This window comes from Rhodnius prolixus, unplaced genomic scaffold (assembly GCF_049639745.1).
Source record: "Rhodnius prolixus isolate KJV_2025 unplaced genomic scaffold, Rpr scaffold_2, whole genome shotgun sequence".
Classification (NCBI taxonomy): Eukaryota; Metazoa; Arthropoda; class Insecta; order Hemiptera; family Reduviidae; genus Rhodnius; species Rhodnius prolixus.
The window spans coordinates 35,026,951-35,046,197 of NW_027411592.1; the positions used below are offsets into that span (position 1 = coordinate 35,026,951).

At 31.9% G+C, this 19,247-nt stretch overlaps 1 protein-coding gene across 2 annotated transcripts in view; it reads left to right on the forward strand.

Moving 5' to 3' along the window:
• Positions 1-19,247, forward strand: part of LanB2 (laminin subunit gamma-1) — a 329,357-nt gene that overhangs the window by 286,874 nt on the left and 23,236 nt on the right. The window lies entirely within an intron of this gene.

Here is a 19,247-nt window from a genome sequence, read left to right on the forward strand (position 1 = left end):
AATACACAAAATCAATTTTGGGAAACCCTGGGACTTTGCAAGAAGACGAGTTTTTGCTACTAGAACAACGTAGTGTTAACTGATTAGATCAAAACTGCTTACCTACTGTGTTCAGGAAGAGGAGAATATTGCTCTCCTAATTGGCCGCGTTGCAATCGCAAGATTGTGGCATGAAGTCTTCGACTTGTTGAGATTAAAGGAGATCATGTCACAATATCGATTAGTTGGAGAAAAAAAATCTGGACCTCTAAAGATCATTCGAGAGGTGCTACTTAAGGCCACGTTAACTGCATTATTTAGAGAAATAAACCTGCTCTGAGTCTCAAAAATTACAGTAAATAAGCTTAAGATTGCCGACTGGTATGCTACAGTCAGCAGCATACAATAATTTCCTCTACTAGTCTTAAGTGAACTCCAGATACTGGTTGAAGTTTACAGCGTTAGGCTGACTTATCTTCAGGTATTCAAGATTTAGGTTCTGTCAATTTTCTTGTGAAAGTGGTACGATCTTGGCATACGAATGTAACAATTAGATGATGTTTATGAAAAAGCGTGAAAAATTAACCGACTCATACCGTACGTTCAAACCTTACAGTCTAAAATCCTGAGAACAATAGTTACCGCTCCCTTCTACGTCTCCAATCATACTATCCATTCTGATCTAAATATTCCTCTCGTCTCTGAAATAGCCCAATCTCGATACACAAAACTCCACTCAAATCTACACAATCGTTACAACCCTCTTATCCACATGTCTACAACAACACTTCCTTTAAATCCACGGCGCAGACTAAAGCGGCGGTGGCCACGCAACGCATCTCAACACAACGCCGACCTCCTAGGATGGTTGCTGTGTAACCTCGCCAACGTGGCGAACTAACGGCTTCCATTACTGAATGGTCGTCGTTCACTCCACTCACGCCTCTTGGCGCACGTGTATGTAAGTGCATATATGATCAAATCTAAATGTAATATTAGCTCGCATTTCAATCGTAATGTGTAACAGAAGGAATCAACTCTCGCAACACATGAATCATATAGAAACTACACGTGTGTATTATGTATGGTGGGCGAACATAAATAAGGATTGTCCGATAGAAAACAGTCACGATTCGTTGTTATCTAACAAAACTTCCAGTACAAACATTGACTTGCATCTTATTTCTTTCAGTTGGGATACTACCATTGGTCCAGTGGGATTGTTGGAGTTTCTAAAGAATTTCGATACATCTCATTCCTTTTACAGGAAGATTCTCCCTCTCACAAAGATAATGTATTTTTTAGTCATAGGTTTTAGAATACCAGGCTACCTTGAACTTCCAACTAAATTACATGCCAGGTTTAACACCTACTTAGTATGGGAAATAATATGTTATTAATATTGCGAATTTACTGAAAACTACTTTACCAAATGTTTTCTCATTTTCTGAATAGTGGTCGTGCATAAATTTGATTATACGACAACACATATAAAGATGTATCGCTTTTGTCTGCAATTTTCTTCTTTAATTAATATTTAGGGTGTTCTGATGGAGATATTTCATCTAGCTTTATCAAAAAGGGATTCTGGGATAGGTGGATCATCTATCTATCTTCATCTAATGAGGGTTCTGGTGAATGTGCTGCAATGCCTGTCTGGAGCGATACTGTGATCGAATTCGATAGTAAATCATGCTTAGCAATAAGAACGTTAAAATGTAAAATTGGTGAAGTGTACAAAAGCTGAACTATATAATTTAAAAAGATCATATTCCTAAAGATGTTAAGACAAAAAAGATTAAATTTAAATACTTTGAGTCTACGGAAGTGCCGAAAAATCGAACATCAACCGACTTCAAACCTTACAGTCTAAAATCCTGAGAACAATAGTTACCGCTCCCTTCTACGTCTCCAATCATACTATCCATTCTGATCTAAATATTCCTCTCGTCTCTGAAATAGCCCAATCTCGATACACAAAACTCCACTCAAATCTACACAATCGTTACAACCCTCTTATCCACATGTCTACAACAACACTTCCTTTAAATCCACGGCGCAGACTAAAGCGGCGGTGGCCACGCAACGCATCTCAACACAACGCCGACCTCCTAGGATGGTTGCTGTGTAACCTCGCCAACGTGGCGAACTAACGGCTTCCATTACTGAATGGTCGTCGTTCACTCCACTCACGCCTCTTGGCGCACGTGTATGTAAGTGCATATATGTGCGTGCGCGTGTATTTGCGCCATTTCCTTACTCTCATCCCTTTTGCTTGTTGTATCTATTACAGTTGCAAAATAAATAAACAAATTAAAAAAAAAAAATTCTTTGAGCTACATTCTGTACATTTAATTGAATGGTATTCTTCTGAATAAATATATATATATATATTATTTATTTTTTACAATTCTTCAATATAAAATTGATTTCAAATAAAGTATATTGTCATAAAAATTGTCACACTCTTATATCAAGTCACCACCAATAATAAATATCTCACAAGTAGTTGTAGGTTCTTAGCCTATCTGCGATTAAGGTGAGCCTCTCTGTCTCGCTATGATGAAGAAGAGAATACTAATTACGAGGTATGTACAATTAGTTAGAGCTTGCTTCTATTGAGCAATTAACATAGCTCTCTCTAATTGGGCAGCTATCATTAGAGAGCGCTTGCTTTAGTGCTCCGCCTCTCATCTAAATCCACGTACCCAACATTTTATAACAGCATTTTAAATGATAACGTGTTCTTATTTCTGAAACTATAAATGAAGTGATTATGTCGAACTGGAGCATAAATACTATTTCTTTTATCTATCTTCTCTGTGAAGGTAGTAGGTGATTTCTTCCTTCTATTGTTGTGGGAATTATGGAGCAGGTGTCGTAGCACCTGAGGATTGCTGCCATTATATTAATTAACGTCTCGTTGAACATAAAATGTTTCAGCGCTTATCTTTACAAAGCAGATTGAAATTGGTGTTAAAGAGTAATGCTTTGGATGAAGATATGTTGTGTTAGACTTGAAAGAAAACCGGCTCTACTCGCACTTCTAGACCCTCAACTGGTCACACTTTTTTTCAAGTCAGCAAATAAAAAAAAAATCGTTGGATCTTGGATGGTGCTAAAGAAAGTGTCGCAAATAGTGAAATTTTGGTGAAGTTCACACCGTGCTCTTAAGGCTAAGCAACATATATCAACTGTTATTCATTAGGCAACTATTATTTATCTATTGTTCCTTATCATTTTCTTTTATATTTTAAGGAATAACCTAATAATAGACTGCCTTGTAGATATGGATGCGAGGCAAGAACTGTAAAGCTAAAATAAAAGTTGCTTATCATAGAAATGAATTTCTGAAGACGTAGCAGTGGTGTGTCTCAAAGGTTTAGAAAGAGCCCATTAGGAAACAACTTAAGCATGAAATTAATCTCAACAAGCAAAGAAGTGAGAGACGTCTAAAGGTTTGGCCAGCTTATGAGGATGGACACTACTAGTTGATAGAGTTAGTTCCGGAAAGTCGTGATTGGTGAATGTGGATATAAGAGTATACATATATCAGCTACTTGAGGAAGAAATGGATGCAGAAAGATTGCATAAGAAGATCGGAGCTATTTGTACTAAGAATGAATTTTAGGAATCAGCACAAGAATATAGTACATCATAAGCAAAAAATAAAACATAAGACAGCTACTGAATTACAAACAAAAGTGTGTTGTACAAGTAAAACTATGACCCTACAAATGACCTTGCTTCAATAAAACAGTCGCCTCAGACCACCCACAATATTTTAGTGATTCAAGTCCATTGTTTATAAACTCTGATCCCTTAGCCCTTCACATCTATTGTTCCTTATCATTTCTTTTATATATTAAGGTATAACCTAATAATAGACTGCCTTGTCACCTGAGTAAATTAGTATCTTTAAAACAAAATTAAATTTCTTAATTATTGTAAATATTTTGTATTTTGTACCTGATAGTTTCTCTTAAGAAAATACCTGATAGGTCAATTCTCTTAAGCCTCGGCTAAGTAGTCCTATTTTACTCTTTAATTTTTAGTGTGAATTGTGTGGCTGATACCTCTTCAGTTCTGCAAGCAGACTAAGCGTTAGAAAATGTTATCCAAAGCTAGCTTTCAATAAAACCTATTGCCATAATTTTAAAAATAATCGATAACCTGATTATATTAACAAAAAGTATTATTTTTTGTTCTTCCTCTTTAAAAACCGCCACTTATTGTGGGGATGGGCTTAAGGGGGTTATTACTCCTCATTTTTTAACTTACATAACTTTATATACATCTGCAAGAATGTTAAACCACATTACTGATTTCTACCTAAATTTTTATTGTAAATTATTAATACAAAAGTTACCTTCCAGTGAAGACGGTTTATACTAGCTGTAATTTGAATGCATCACTCTTTCTCATGAATAGGCATCTTCCAGATGATGCTATCATTTGATGTGGGAATAGAAAATAAAGGTGTCCGTCTCTCAATAAGTTTTAAAGAATACATCAAATTAGATACTTAATGTGCATGGTACTCCACGTAGGCATAGTTTTTTTTAATACTGAGGTAGATGTTGTTCTGCTGGTTAGTACTAGTAATGAATGAAAAGTTATTCAGTTATTTAAAAAAAATAAAAATAAAAAAAATGAAAATCCTAAGTAATATATAATGAGAATCTATTGGATCCGTAGATCAGTGAATGGGATTTCAGTCGGGCCAGAGCTTGGATGAAAATAAATCAAAAACTCGTATAGAAAAAAGGACTAAATATTCTTATCTCCCTTTCTAAATACTTTCTAAAAATCTTAGTTTAGTACAGTTCTAGGGGATGTAGCATCCCGAACTTCAATAGAGATTCTAGTTGTACCAATTAAGTTGATGGAGAAGGTTTTCTACTTTGAACTTTTTTTATAGTTTCAAAGTCTTAAAAGATAAAAAATTCCGAATTTCAAAGCTGAGTTTTTAGTATTTAAATTCAAGTTTTATTGATAATTCCAATTTCTCAGCGTGTTAGCTGTAATACTTATCCAGTGGTTTTGTAAGCTACTAAACATTGACCAAAGTGAAGTGAAGAAGTTAACTAATTATATGGATTTAAATAATTATTTACTGCTTTGAAGAAGACCAATTTCATAACTACAAAGCAAATACCAAGGATAAGGCAATTATTCACTAAGTAAACGCTATCTCTTGCAAAATTCTGGTACTAGAACTTGTTCACTTAGCAGTCTAAATTTATTAACATATTTAAGTGAATTTTTTTTAAACAAATTTAAAGCTTTTAAACACACAAATTTGAATATTCAAAAATATCAAACAACCTATAAAATATTTATAATAGTTAAATTTGAAAAGAAAGTGGGTTTAACTATAAAAAAGAACACAATAAATACCCAGATATTATCTAATTTTATTCTTTCAGATCGTGACAGCTGAATAAAAAGTCATCTAATGTAATCCTAATGTCATCTAATGTGCGACACAAGATACTGTCATAAGTTATTAAACTTAATCTAAAGTGAGGAGGAAGAGTAAAAAATAAAATAAAAAGCTTATTACGTTTCTACGCACGAATTTATTATTTATTACATTAATCGCTTAGTAGTACATTGCAGGGTTGTTCAGAGAGTCAACTGAACCTCATTTCTGAGTTACATTTATCAAAAAAATCTTTTTGTCCGATTCAATTTTGTGTCGCATGACAAGTTAGTTGATTCTTTTAAGTATTTTTATGTATCTTCCCGTATCTAGATAATTATTTCTAAATAAACTTTTGTTTTTATTTTTTAAGAGCAATAAGTTTAGTATAAATCTATTTATGTATTTAATATAGTATTGATGCATTAAAAAAAACTAGAACCTAAATTTAAATTAATGTCAAATTCTGTCAACATTTTTTTTTTTTTTATTAAATTCATTACGTCATTTAATAATAATTTTATCATATATGTTGACAAGAGCAGAGTTAATAAAGTGATGATTATAAAAATTTCCGATGTAATCACACTTATTTTATGTATGTACGTATACAAATATATGCATTGAATTGAGGGGTCAGTTGTTATTTGAACCATCATTCTCCATACATCATGCCAAGTAGATTTCTTTTAAGGCCAGCAGGTTGTGTTCTTCATCAGTAGATACCATCTTTCACGGCCTCTCATTTCTTCCTCAACTACACCCTAATAAATTATAAGAACCCTTAAATTATATTTTATTTTGTTTTATTATGTATACATATGTATATATATTTATTTTTTTACTTTTATTTTCTCTCTTTTTTTAAAAACCTTTCAGATGACTTTCCTAGTTGGTGGTATGTACAACTTAATAAAATCTTGGCCTCCACTCATTCAACTGATCAACATACAGGGTGTACTAGGACTAAAAAAAAATGATTAACCTGTCTTTTTTAAAAAATGGTTCCTTCATAATTGATGTTTAGTAATTTTTCAGCTGGTTATTTCTGTATAAGACATTATTAACTAACTGGCTCCTCCCAGAATTACCACTTCCCCATATTTTCTTGCTGTCCTTGATGTCTATCTTTCTCTTGATGTGCAAGAAGAACGTTTTCAATAGTTTAAACAAAGCTGAATATGAAAAAAATATTTTTAGCGAATGAACATAACTGGATGCTCAAAGTTCGTTGGAAACTAGAATGAACCACCTTTTAGTTGATCTATTTTCAGGGATAATTTATATTAGGTAGATTCTGAGGTTTCCTTCTAAATTGTACAGGGTTCTAGTTGTCTAAAACATTCGTATAGGACAATGAAGTTTAATGAAGAATATATTAAAGGAACAGTAGGTTGTAGGTTCCATCTTTGAAGAAATGGGGCAGGAGAATTGTCATCAATAATCTAAAAGGAAGCGTTTGTTCCCTTCCTAACTGGGAATTTTCATTATGCTAAAAATTAAGTAAAAAGTCTTTGAGGTGTGTTTTGAAGTCTTGGAATTTTTTTTAAAAAGACTTCTGAAATAACGCCAAGAGATTAAAATATTTTAAAAATAGAATAAACTTATAAATTGCAAATAGAATTATATTGGTATCAAAAAAAGTAGTTAGTCAGTCAGGTGATATCTGCATTATTATTGTGGAAGTTTATTCTATTAAAGAGGATTTTTTTTCCCCTCTCGAAAATCTTTCAGAATTTGGTGTGTCACAGTATTGGTCTACAGCAGCGGTTCCCAACCTGGGGTACGCGAAAGATAGTTTAGGGGTACGCAAAAAAAAAGTTATGGCGGAAGATATAAAAATTATACAGATATATTATTAATGAGAAAAAAATTATATAATAAATGATTCCTACAACTTAATTATAAAATTATTATAATAAAACCCCTGCAAAAATTATTGGTTTGAAATGTTTACCTATTCATAAATGATTTTTTTTAATAAGAACATATCATATGAAAATGTTCTTTACAAGACATATTATATTCAGATTGTCTTGTCAGTTCATGGACTGAGTGGCAACACTGACTTCCACACAACCTAACACATATTACACACAGACCGATCACACTCAGTCCATGAATAGACAAGACAGAAGACACGCCAACCCTGAAATGTAAAAATATTACTTTCTAAACTAGGTAAATAATTTCTGTAAATTTCGTTATATTATACATATTCATTTCAATAGAATCATTGTTAACAATCTGTAAATATGTTCCACAGCCCTGAAGATGACCTAGTCCCTAGGTCGAAAGCTCGGCAAAATAAATTTTACTCGACTGAAATGGCAATTATTTTGTCATCCTATTATTTTTTTTATTTATATATTATATATATATATATATATATATATATATATATATATATATATATTAGGGGTACACACTGAAGAAACAATCAGATAAAGGGGTACACTAATGAAAAAAGGTTGGGAACCGCTGGTCTAAGGAGTTACTTTGCATTGAGTCTTAATTCTGGAAGAGGTAAATAAAAAAATATGAACGTCTATTGCGTCAATAATAAGCAGAACTCTTTATATTCTAAGTATTAACCCATCGATCAAACATATTGTTAAAATCATTGCGTCATCATTATCGACAATAATTAGGTTTCCTCGCGCAGTTCGTTCATTTAACATTTATTTTAATATCATTTATTAAATCAAAGAATATTTCTAATAAGGTAATTGAGAAAAATATTCTTATGGTCCGCAAATCGCCCACCAGACACCCTAATATTCGTCTTACAAAGCGAATGTTCTGGGTCCATTGATTGTAATTAAAGAAAATGATTGATTAAAGTTTTTGCTTTTTCTTTCATGATTGTTAATGTAGCAAGCACATTAAGAATGAAATTTAAGAAAATAAATCAGTTTTATAGAAATTAATTAAAAGAAAAAGAAATTAATTAAAACAGAGTTCTTCAAGATATACTGCGATTGAAAACTTAGAATATACACATATATGCTATTTTGCATTCATACAAAAATGAAGTTATATCTGTTTTAACCTGGCAACTTCCAGCGAATATAAGACTAGTAAAACTTTAAAATCTAGTTTGTTGTGAATGTCCTTAATTATTTCATTTTGAAGTTTCAAAAAAGCAAGCTCGGCAGATTGTGAAATGGTGATCGTCCTCGGATCCCACAAACTGTAGGGGTTTTAGTAGTAGGTTGTGCGGCTAAAGGTGGAAGGTAAATTTCGTTGTTTTGCACTGAGAGATCCAGTTTTCTTATCAAAATTTTAATTTTAATTCTGGATAACTTTTCTTTTTTCTTTTAATTCTTCAACAATTTCGGTGCCTATGAATGTAAAAGGTTTACCTCTCATTATATCCAATGAATTTTTTATCCTTTGGATTTACAATTAAGTAGTATTTTATGCTGGCGTTGTTGTCAATTTTGTAAATTTTCTAAAATCTTCTGAATTTTTCTGACTAATTTTAATGTATCTTTACAAAGGAGAGATTTTTTTAGTTTCTTGATTGTAGTCTTATAATTTTCTTTTTCCTAATTTCTAATATCTTCAGCATTAAGTTCTATATATTCTTTTACCCATTGGGTTATTGCTTCTTCATTGTTAAGATTCAAACGAAGGTTTCGGTTCGTCTCTCTTTTTCTAGAATTTTCGTTAGACATAAGAAGTTTCTTCGTCGATAAGTTAATAAAAATTACTATTTTAGAGAGTATAGAAACAAGAATTTTACTAATCAAGCGATGATCAGTTCTCTATTCAACTTCGTATTTTTTGTTTTGTTTGTTATTGTCGAAAATTAAGAGGTTTTAGCTTAGCGAAATGATGCCGGACTGCACATTATTGATGCCGGACTACGATTGAGCTAGCTTATTGTAACTCCACAGACTGCCTCTGACAAAATTCCCTGTAGCTTGTAGTGTAACTTTCTGTTGGTTTGCTTTTAAAATAACGTGCCTTCACTTTATTACATTACCCAATTATTACATATTGGTTTTCTTTAGAATAGTTTTAGCAGATTAACCATTTAAAAGCAGTCTAAAATATTTCTACTGTCTTTACCATTATATAAATCTATTAATCAAGAAATTCTGCTGCAGAAGGAGTAGAACACGTGACACGTGATATTTTTCTTAGGATGCTGTGATGGCTGCCCTTCACGAGAGTGTTGGGTATGTCTAATGGTAAAAGGTTTCCTTACAGCTCATCTCAGTCCGTCTCACGTCGTCTACTCTCCACGCACACATATATTAAGGCTCTTAACTACCTCTTTACAATCTACTTTATCATAGTCTAAATACTTTTTTTCTTTTCTTTTTGTACTAGTGTTACTAGATACTCAGTAATTAGGTAATTACCTTAAGGGTGGTCTCTTCTCTTACCCAAACTCTTGTAACATTTTTATCAAACTTTGAAAAAATAAAATAGTCTTAATTTGTTAGTAAGGATTCGTTAACTATCATCGTTATTTATATTAAGTATTTAATGTGAACCTATTTTCCGTGGGGGCGTCTTTTCTTGACCCTCGCTTCATTGGAGGTTCTTATTATAATAATAATTCTACTCTAATAATTACTCACAAGCATACAGCTGCACAAAATAACTTAACGGAATAATGTTGTGTAAAAGACGCACGACTTTCTTCCTAAATTTTTGAATTCTTTACGTAAATGTGATTAACATAGAAAAGGTAAAGAATGAAATCTTAATTTTATTTAAAAAATAATAATAATTTATTGATAATAATTGAAGTGTCAAGATCAAAAAAAAAAAAAAAAAGAAAAGAAAAGTGAACTAGAATTGATCCCATGAACCGAGAAGGACGATCGAGATGTGGGTGCCAGTGTTAAGTGAATTGTTAAGAATTTTTTAATAAGTATTATTTAGTATTTTTCTTCAGTTGAAATACAAACTTTTAACAGATCTGATCCGTCGTTTACGACATTTATATCTCGAACAATGATCGCCCTTGTGAGGACAGTTTAATTTAAATTAAAACTGTCCGGTAGGACAGTTGTATAAGGGTTGATCATCAAAAACTGCACGAAAAAGCGTAACGTTGAAAAACTCCCAACTTTGACAATTTTTTTCTCTTTTTCTATAAAAGATAAAATTCCCAAATTTTCTTTAAAATGTAGGGCAAATCCTCCTTTACAACTGTAATTTTTTTGCAACAACATAGATACAATAGATTTCGAGAAAAAAGTTGCTGAAAATGAGCAAAAACGGCATTTTCAGAAATTGTTGTTGTTGTTGTTGTTCTTCTTCTTCTTCTTCTTCTTCTTCTTCTTCTTCTTCTTCTTGTTGTTACCTTTTTTGTAAACTACGTAGCGCCTAAACGCGAGAACCGATTTTCATGAATGAGGTGACATTCGATTCGGAATTTTATGTAGATGTGCCTTTTGGGGGTCTCGGCGCTGTACACCGAATTAGAGAGGAGTTAGCCCCCTTTATGTAAGGCCCCCTTCAAAATTATTATTACTAATTACTCTGTAAATCTTAGCCCGATTTTGATAAAATTTGGTAGGATGATAGAGTTAGGGCTCCCCTACGTAACATTAAAGCGGCGATCTGCTCTTACACTTGTTAAGAGGAAGTATAGCAATCGTTTCAAATTATCGAGACGTGAACCGATTTTCATGAATGAAGTGTCATTCGAATCGAAATTTTGTTCAGACTTGTATTTTAAAAGTCTCGACGCTATGCCTCATAAGGAGGGGAGTTTTGCCCCACCCAAATAATTATAAAGTAGGATTAATCACATAATCTGTGGAATCTGAGTGTTAAAGTAGATTTATTAGAATTATTTTTTATTTCTTGGCCTGCTGTCTATGAATGAATTTAGATGGCGTTGGTTAAATAGAGTTAATTAAACATTTATTGAATTGCTTGAGTACGTCAACGAAAAGAGCTGGTATAATTAGCAGAAATATGTTAAAAAGGCGAGAAACTATAGTGAAATGTATTTCTATCATGAAATTAATTTACGCTTGATTTCAGATGCGAGCATTTTATTTTGCTTAAAATTTTTTACTTCTCTTTTTCTTTATGTGGGTGTAAATAGTTTTATCTAACTTTGTATTTAATTTTATTTAGGTTATTTCATATTTAAGAAAGTAATTAGGTATTTTTATTAATTATGTTTATAAATACTTTATTACACACCGCAGTCAACTTGGACGAACAGTGTCCATGTCATAAGGGTTTTTGTGAAAACATAGCAATTTATTTGATTTTTTGTACGTTTAATGAACTCATTAACGTAACTGTTAGAGTTCTCTACTAATGGAATAGAAAGAACTTCGTACCATGAAGATTTTCCTGATGTTACCACTCCTTGAAGAACCCACTGAGCTCTCCTAGAATTCCCTTCTTTGACAATCATCTTTCAGCTCTTCGCTCGCAATAAATGGTCAAGTTCGATTGTATAATGGAATGCTATTCGTTACCACTTTTGAAAAAAAAATAAAATAAAACTGGAAACCCATATTATGCCAGAAAATTAGGTCCTAAACTTTAATTAATACCTTGCGCAAATGTATAAACTTTAGCATTTCTTAAAAATTTATCATTCGGGTATTAAATATTTCTTAATTAGAGCATGGGAGATAATTAGGCATGAGAAAGACAGGATAATGGGTGATTAAAGAAGGCCAGATGACAAATTGTACATTAAGCTAGCAGAAATATTTGAGATCTTAACAGTGAACTGCGTTAAACATAACATTTTAGAGTAGGTACCATCCCAGCTCTAGTGGCCATTGAATAAGAAAAGAGAAAATGTGTGGTGGGCGCTAATGGCCATAGACGTCGATGCGCCGGCAAAAAAAAAAAAAAAAAAAAAACATTTTAGAGGTTAGATTAACTTTGAGAGCGCTTCTCTATCTATTCTAGTTCTGATTAAAATTCATTTTCTGTAGAAATGAGAAACCAGTCTCAGAAAAATTCAGTCTAAGAACCCTTCGTTTTGTCGTTGTTTTTCTTCTTAATGTTACATTTAAAAAGTTGAAATTTGAATTTTCTAAGAAATTATGGCAAAACATAAATAGAGGGCAAAACATGCGTTTTATTTAAGAAGAAAAGGATGAATTAGAATGATTATATTTTGTACATAGCTTAAAAAGAGACATAATACCCAGTACTCCAATTAACTATTAAACTAGGTACGTTTAAAATTATGATAGCTACAGAATGGGTAATTGGGTAAAGTTTAGAAATACTCTATTTAATAAAACCTAGACGAGTAATAACCGAAAGGACTGCTGAAGGCGATACAGTCACGTACCCTGAAGCCCTTAAATTTCCCACCTCATCTACCAGTAAACCTGTTGTTATTCACTTATTCTACACGCTCTTAATTCAGAAAATGGTTCTAGTTATAATCTAGAGCAACTGTATAATATAAAAACTTAGTACATCATGCTGGATATTACTTAGAAACAAGAAAAAACTCATTATTTACAATCTACAATCTTCAGGCTCTAAATTTAAGTCCAATAAGTTATTAAGTACACTCGCATCAGTGAAAAGCACCTCCTGGGCCTTCCTTCATTTAAGTATTTATTAATTTTGGAACAGCCTTTCTTCCAGGAGGTTCCAGCTCCTCAACTATTTGTCTCAACAATTTCAATTAAGGGGTTATAGGCAGTCAGAGGCGCCAAAAAAGACATTTTTTCGAATTTTTTTGGGGGAAAAACGTGTTTACTTTTTTATTCGGGAACTTTTGCGTCATATCAGTCCATGTTTAAAGAACTTATTGTAATTTTTTCGTTACAAATTAATAATAATTGTACTAATGGCGAATATTTTAATGCAACACGTCAAAAAAATTTATTAAATTTCGATTAAATTTAGCACAATCTTCATTAAACTAATGAAATACGTGAACCTTAGAAGGAAAAGGTTCCTAACAAAGATAGCACACGAAATTAAATTTTATTTTTTAAAAAATCGCGTCATTTCTTGAACTTTGCAAAGTACAGTACAACTCCATAAATAAGATACTCCATTAAATTTGTTTGGCAATTTCATGCAGAAAAATTTGAGGTGTGATGCCACTTGAAGATTAAAATTCCGTGTGTTTTATTTTGGGCTTCTAACCAGGTTTTTATAATATAAGAACACTAGCTGAAGAGACCATTATATTTTTTAAAAGTGAAATTAAAAACCAATATTTGAATACAAAAAAAGATTGCCCCAATCTTGGAATAGATTTTATTGTGGAGCTGACTGTTTGTAAGGGCCCAATGAGCACTACAATTAAAAGAAGACAACGAAAAGAGTATTGTTCGTTTTGATTATCGTGGGAATGTAAGAAGTACGTCAGGACTTCAGTGAGCTGTTTTGTTTGTATGTGAGTTTGTGAGAGATGCACTCCTGAGGCAAGGACAAGTGTAGGTGAGGATGAAAAAAAAAGAGAACAAGAAGATGGAGGTGTAGAGGAGATGTGAAGCCAGTGGGGTATTGTACCTAGGGATTGAGTTCAGAACTGTCAGAGCTCCTTCTCATTACGTAGTATAACCTCACATCTTGCTGTGTATAGCTTCCTTTATTAACTCCCTGTCCGTTATTTCCTTCATACAACTATATTAATGTTCAAAAAAAAAATCTTTACGACAATCTTTTGTATAAATGAAAATAAATTAATAAGATTTGACGGGGTCAGAATGAAATTAAACTAATGGACTAGGGTATGTTACAACATTTTAATCTGTATAAATGAAACTGTAAAAAACAGCCGTCTAAAAAAAAAAGAATAGTCAAGCTTTCAAAGTGGATTGGTGAACAGATTCCTTAAGGTTGGAATATTTACATTATTTGTCCTATTTCAGAAACAGCGTGTGGAGGTATCCCTCTTTTAAACCATCCCTCTACCAAATATTATCAGCCCTATTGATGAACAGTCTGTGAGCTGACAAAATAAACGAATGAAAGAGAGGATTTAGGCAGGGTAGATCAACTACTGGCCACATTTTTTCGTAGCAGAAATGCTATGAGCAGGAAAGATGTGACCTATCATCTATTTGTGACCTATATTTGCCGCCAGCCTTATGATGGTTTGGAGCGAGATGTGCTGCTTATTTGCTTGAAAGAGTTGGTCTTCTCCAAAAAACCGATATGGCTCGACAAATATTAAGAAGTTGATTCAAAATGCCAGGTACGCACTCCGAAAAATTCTCCTTACATAAAGGCCTAAGACAGCGATGTCGTTAATCTCCCTTATTGTTTAATCTAGCTTTGGAGAATGCTATCCTGCCACCCATACTAGCCACAGATTCTATAGCAGGTTAGCCAACATATGGCATTCACTAATCATGTTGTCCTCAGTGGGAAAACTAAAGCTACTCTTGCGTATGCCGTTTCTAAGAGTTCGAGGAAACATCGAAAAAGTTAAGCCGAGCTATAATTGAAGGAATGACAAAGGTCACGGGCTTAATCAGATGGAGCATAACGCAAGAATTGGAGGCCATTTGCGTATCCCGTATTTTTTTTTAAAAAAAAAAAAGTCATGAACTCCGAATTGGCAGGAAAAATTTGGATTTATGCTCATTTTACTATTCTGAAGTTATTGACTAACGATTAACATTTTCAATTCTAAAATAGTCTCTACTGTTTAACTGAGGGAAGTAGGAATTTCATTTACGAGCGTTCAGATAACATTTGATATCTGGATGTACAAGCCTAAACCGCAGTAATTCAGTGATTTAAACTCTTTCATCACTAGTGACTAATATTGAAATGGGTGACTAAAATTTGAACTTCTTACCCTAGATTTATAATAAAATAATGGGCTAATCATTTAAGTGATTACAGAAAAACAATATTTATAATGAAGGTTGAAGTTACTGTTTAATGTAAAGCAATTTTTTTTGTATGTGTGTTTTTAGAGGAGGTAAAATTGTAAGAAACACTGTTAACATATGCAGTAAATCAAAGTGTATGCGTGTTGAATACCACCCATAAAAAACCTTGTTAACATAACTTAAAAAGCAAACAGTAAACAAATGTGGAACTACTGATCAAAATTTAAATAAATTCTGTTCAACAATGCATTTACAGTATAAACAGAAACAGAGACCAGTTTTGGGGCTAAAAACAAAAACAGTCCACGGTTTAGAAAGATTTTGAAATTATTAAAAGAATTGTGGCCTATCTTGTGCTTAAAAAACTATTGTGGCTTAAAAGTGTAACAGAGAGCTAACTATTCTAAAGATAATATTAATTATATTAGAACTTGCAAAGATTTACTGTTCAAAGATTTCCTGTCAATATCAAAGAAAATTAAGAAGCCACATTACCTATAATAATATAATAAAGACGATATGAAAACTTTTACTTATGAGAATTTAAAATTAAAGTCACGCTTAACGTGATTTTGTATTAACTTTTTTTGATTGGACATATCAGTGATATTCACACTAAGATAATAAGCGGCCTGCTGTCTCCTTTCTTTAGCAGTCCGCGCGCTAGTTTAAACCATGGTGTATGCTAGCCCTTAAGTCACGATTATCTTATTCTATATATATATTTATATTACTAAAAAGATATAAATCTTAAAGTGTTTCTACCTGTAGAATATTACATTTCCTAAATATTAAATGGTTAATAATTGTTTTCCTTTTGTCTTTTTAGTTGCGTAGAGCCCTTTGCTAGTTATGTAAGAGTCCTTCTTATATCTTTTTCATTTAAGGCGCATTAATTTCTAAGATATTAGTCTTTTTAAGAAGAATAAGTAGTAATTGAGCTGTTCACTGCATAACTTTATTAACACCATAAATCAAAAAGTGGAGAAATGCGGTGAAATAATTGTACATTGCTTTTTAAAATTCCATTTATATTATGAAGTCAAATAAATTTACCGTTATCATTTAGTGCCTGCTACTGAATTTGAGTTGAATTATTGCAACAATTTACATTAGCGCATAGAGTTAATCAAAATAGCTTCTGAAATAAATTATTTATTATTCAATGGCCAGAAAAATGTTGTCGTTTAATGGTGTTAATCTTTATTATTTGGGCAATTTTTTATACATATAAAAAGCTATGACTGAACTAAGTGCTTTTACACTTAAATTTAAGATATTTCAAAAAGTGTAGTTAATTAGTTTGGGCAGTGAACGGCTTAATTAGTACTCAGTAAATCTCATTCCCAATAAGTAGGGAACATTGTCGAGAAGCCTACAGAGTCCGGAGAAAGCAGCTCCGGATGCCAATTCTTAAGATGTTATTGGCATTAAACAAAAACGAAAAAAGAAAGACGTTTAGCCAAATTTTTAGACATAATGATAAAAGTCCGAGTCAATAAAGTTTTATTTTATTCAACTTTAACAGATGGAGTAGTAAAATTGATTTAATTCAGTACTTACGATGTAAATTCTTCTCGGGGCAGTTTTTCTTCCACCAAAAATAGAAAATAAATAAAATAATAATAATGAACAAATTAAAGGTATTAAGGAATTTTGTAAAATGCCATTTAATTTGATTGAGAAGAGACTAATTAAGTGATATATATATTGTAAATGTTCAAAACTTTTAGAACCAAATATTCTTAAATAATGAAGAATTAAGGTTCCTTTTAAAATACATATGTTATGTTAGGAAAGGTAATTAAAATATCCAAAGCACGGTGTGCGTACATGACATAAAATTAGCGATCAGTCCTGCTTAATAGATTTTATACTAGAATTTGTAGTTCTGAAGCGAGTACGGTATTTTATACTATTGAAAAAATAATCTGATATATAACCTGATTTCTACGCAAGTAAAGCCAAAAATAAAAAGAAGATATTCAATACAAATAACCTCAGGTAAATTTAGATAAGGAGAACAATGGATTCTATTAGAAGTACAGCCTACTTCTACTGAACTACAAGTGCGCATTTGTAGATATAATCTTATAAATAAAAAAAAGGGTGTTAAAGTTAATGTAATGTACTGAATAGAACTAAGTGGGTAAGATGGTTTACTCATTTTGAAACTTTTTAACTACAAAGTGCGCTCTCTATTTATGCAAATTTCAACTTCTTTGCAAGCTGTTATATAAAAAGAAGGCATTTTTTTAGTGTGTGTTTAGGGGTTTCATTAGTCTCGAGGATTTGATCTGCTTAGAATTGCCCGTTTGAAAGATAGATAGTTTTGCCTATGAAATATTTTTAATGAATATATGGAGAAACGTTCATACAAAATAAGAACGCAAAACATTGAAAATTTTGACTAGCAGTAATAGTTTGGATAGTCAGATTGTAAAGTACTTAAGTGCCTGGTTGTTATTTCCAAATTGAAGTCTAAGAATTCAGTTAGTTTTTAAAAGCTATTTAATATTAAAAAATTGTTGTTAAAAAAAGAGTGTAACTTCCAAGTTTCTGAACTATGAACATTGTTTTATATTATAGTAGCCGTAACATGAGGAATAAAATTAGACCAGTAATCTATTATACAGGTTGTTCAGCATAAGACTGCCGTTACTTCAGGAAGTGATTCTGAACATTATTTGCATCAAAATAACCTGTAAAAACTATGGCTCGATTCAGCTCTGTTTTTAATTTTTTGTTTTTTTTCAAGGTATTACAACTTTTTAGCAAACAGTTGTCTATATTTCTCAAACCTACTAAAGCTAAAGCAATTTCAGTAAGCTCCATTAGAAAGAAGGTTAAATTTCCTTTTAAATAAGCTAATTTATATTTCAAAATAATAATATCAAGTATTTCACTTTGTGGCCCAAACATAAGAAACTGCAAGTTTCTAATTTTTTCCGCAAACTTCGACTTCATTTTTCTCAAAAATATTGTGTTTAAAACGTGCACTACTCATGAAAAACATCTACATACAAACACCTTTTGAAAGGTATACCATGAATAGTGGTTATTTTAAAAGTTGATACCGAAATTTCTTATTAATTTCAAAAAAAAATAGCAAGAATAGAAAGAATATCTAACATTAATTGTAAGTTCATGAAAGAATTATTAACATAACTTACCGAAATTGTCAAATTGCACTTGGTCAAGCAACTAGAATAACTGAAATCCAAAGTAATTCCATTTCAAATCCACCGACTCCAGCCTGAGCAGTTCCAAATTCTACGTTGTATACTCCTTCTTTCTACATCTCTAACAGAACCATTCACTCCGAACTACGATAAAAGAACCTAGACTCAGCCTGCTGCAAGAATTTTCACCCTCGCCTTTCCGCAAACAGTTGTCTATATTTCTCAAACTACTAAACTAAAGCAATTTCAGTAAGCTCCATTAGAAAGAAGGAATTAGAATACAACCCCTCTCGATGATCTGCTTTCCATCTTTTACATTTCCAGACAATCTCACCCCATGACTGAAAAACATGATTGAAAATGGGTACCCCTCTCATGTCCCATTCAGTCATCTGCTTTTCTTGTCCAAGGTGCAATCGCGCTTGCAGTTGTAAATTGCAATAAACTTATTTTATTATTTTTTTTATTAATGTATGCCTTGTAATTAATACCAAAGAACTTTTTTAAAAAAAAGTGGTTACGTCAGTTAGTGATACATAGTTAATATTGTAAAGAATATCATGCAAAATTAATCGACTCACAGGAAAAATTGACTTTTGAAAACCGAAACGTACAACAAATAATTTAAAAATTGAACCATTTTTTCAGATTTTCCAACTTTTATTTTTGTAAAAAAAAATTTATTTAAAAATAACCGCTAAAAATATTTTATCTTCATTTTTGACTAGAATTTATCAAATAATCACAAAAAAAAAAAAGATTTTATTTATTCCAGAAATTATTTCTCCATAATCTATCCACGTATTATAAAATCAATAATTCGTGATAATCTAGAAAGAAGAA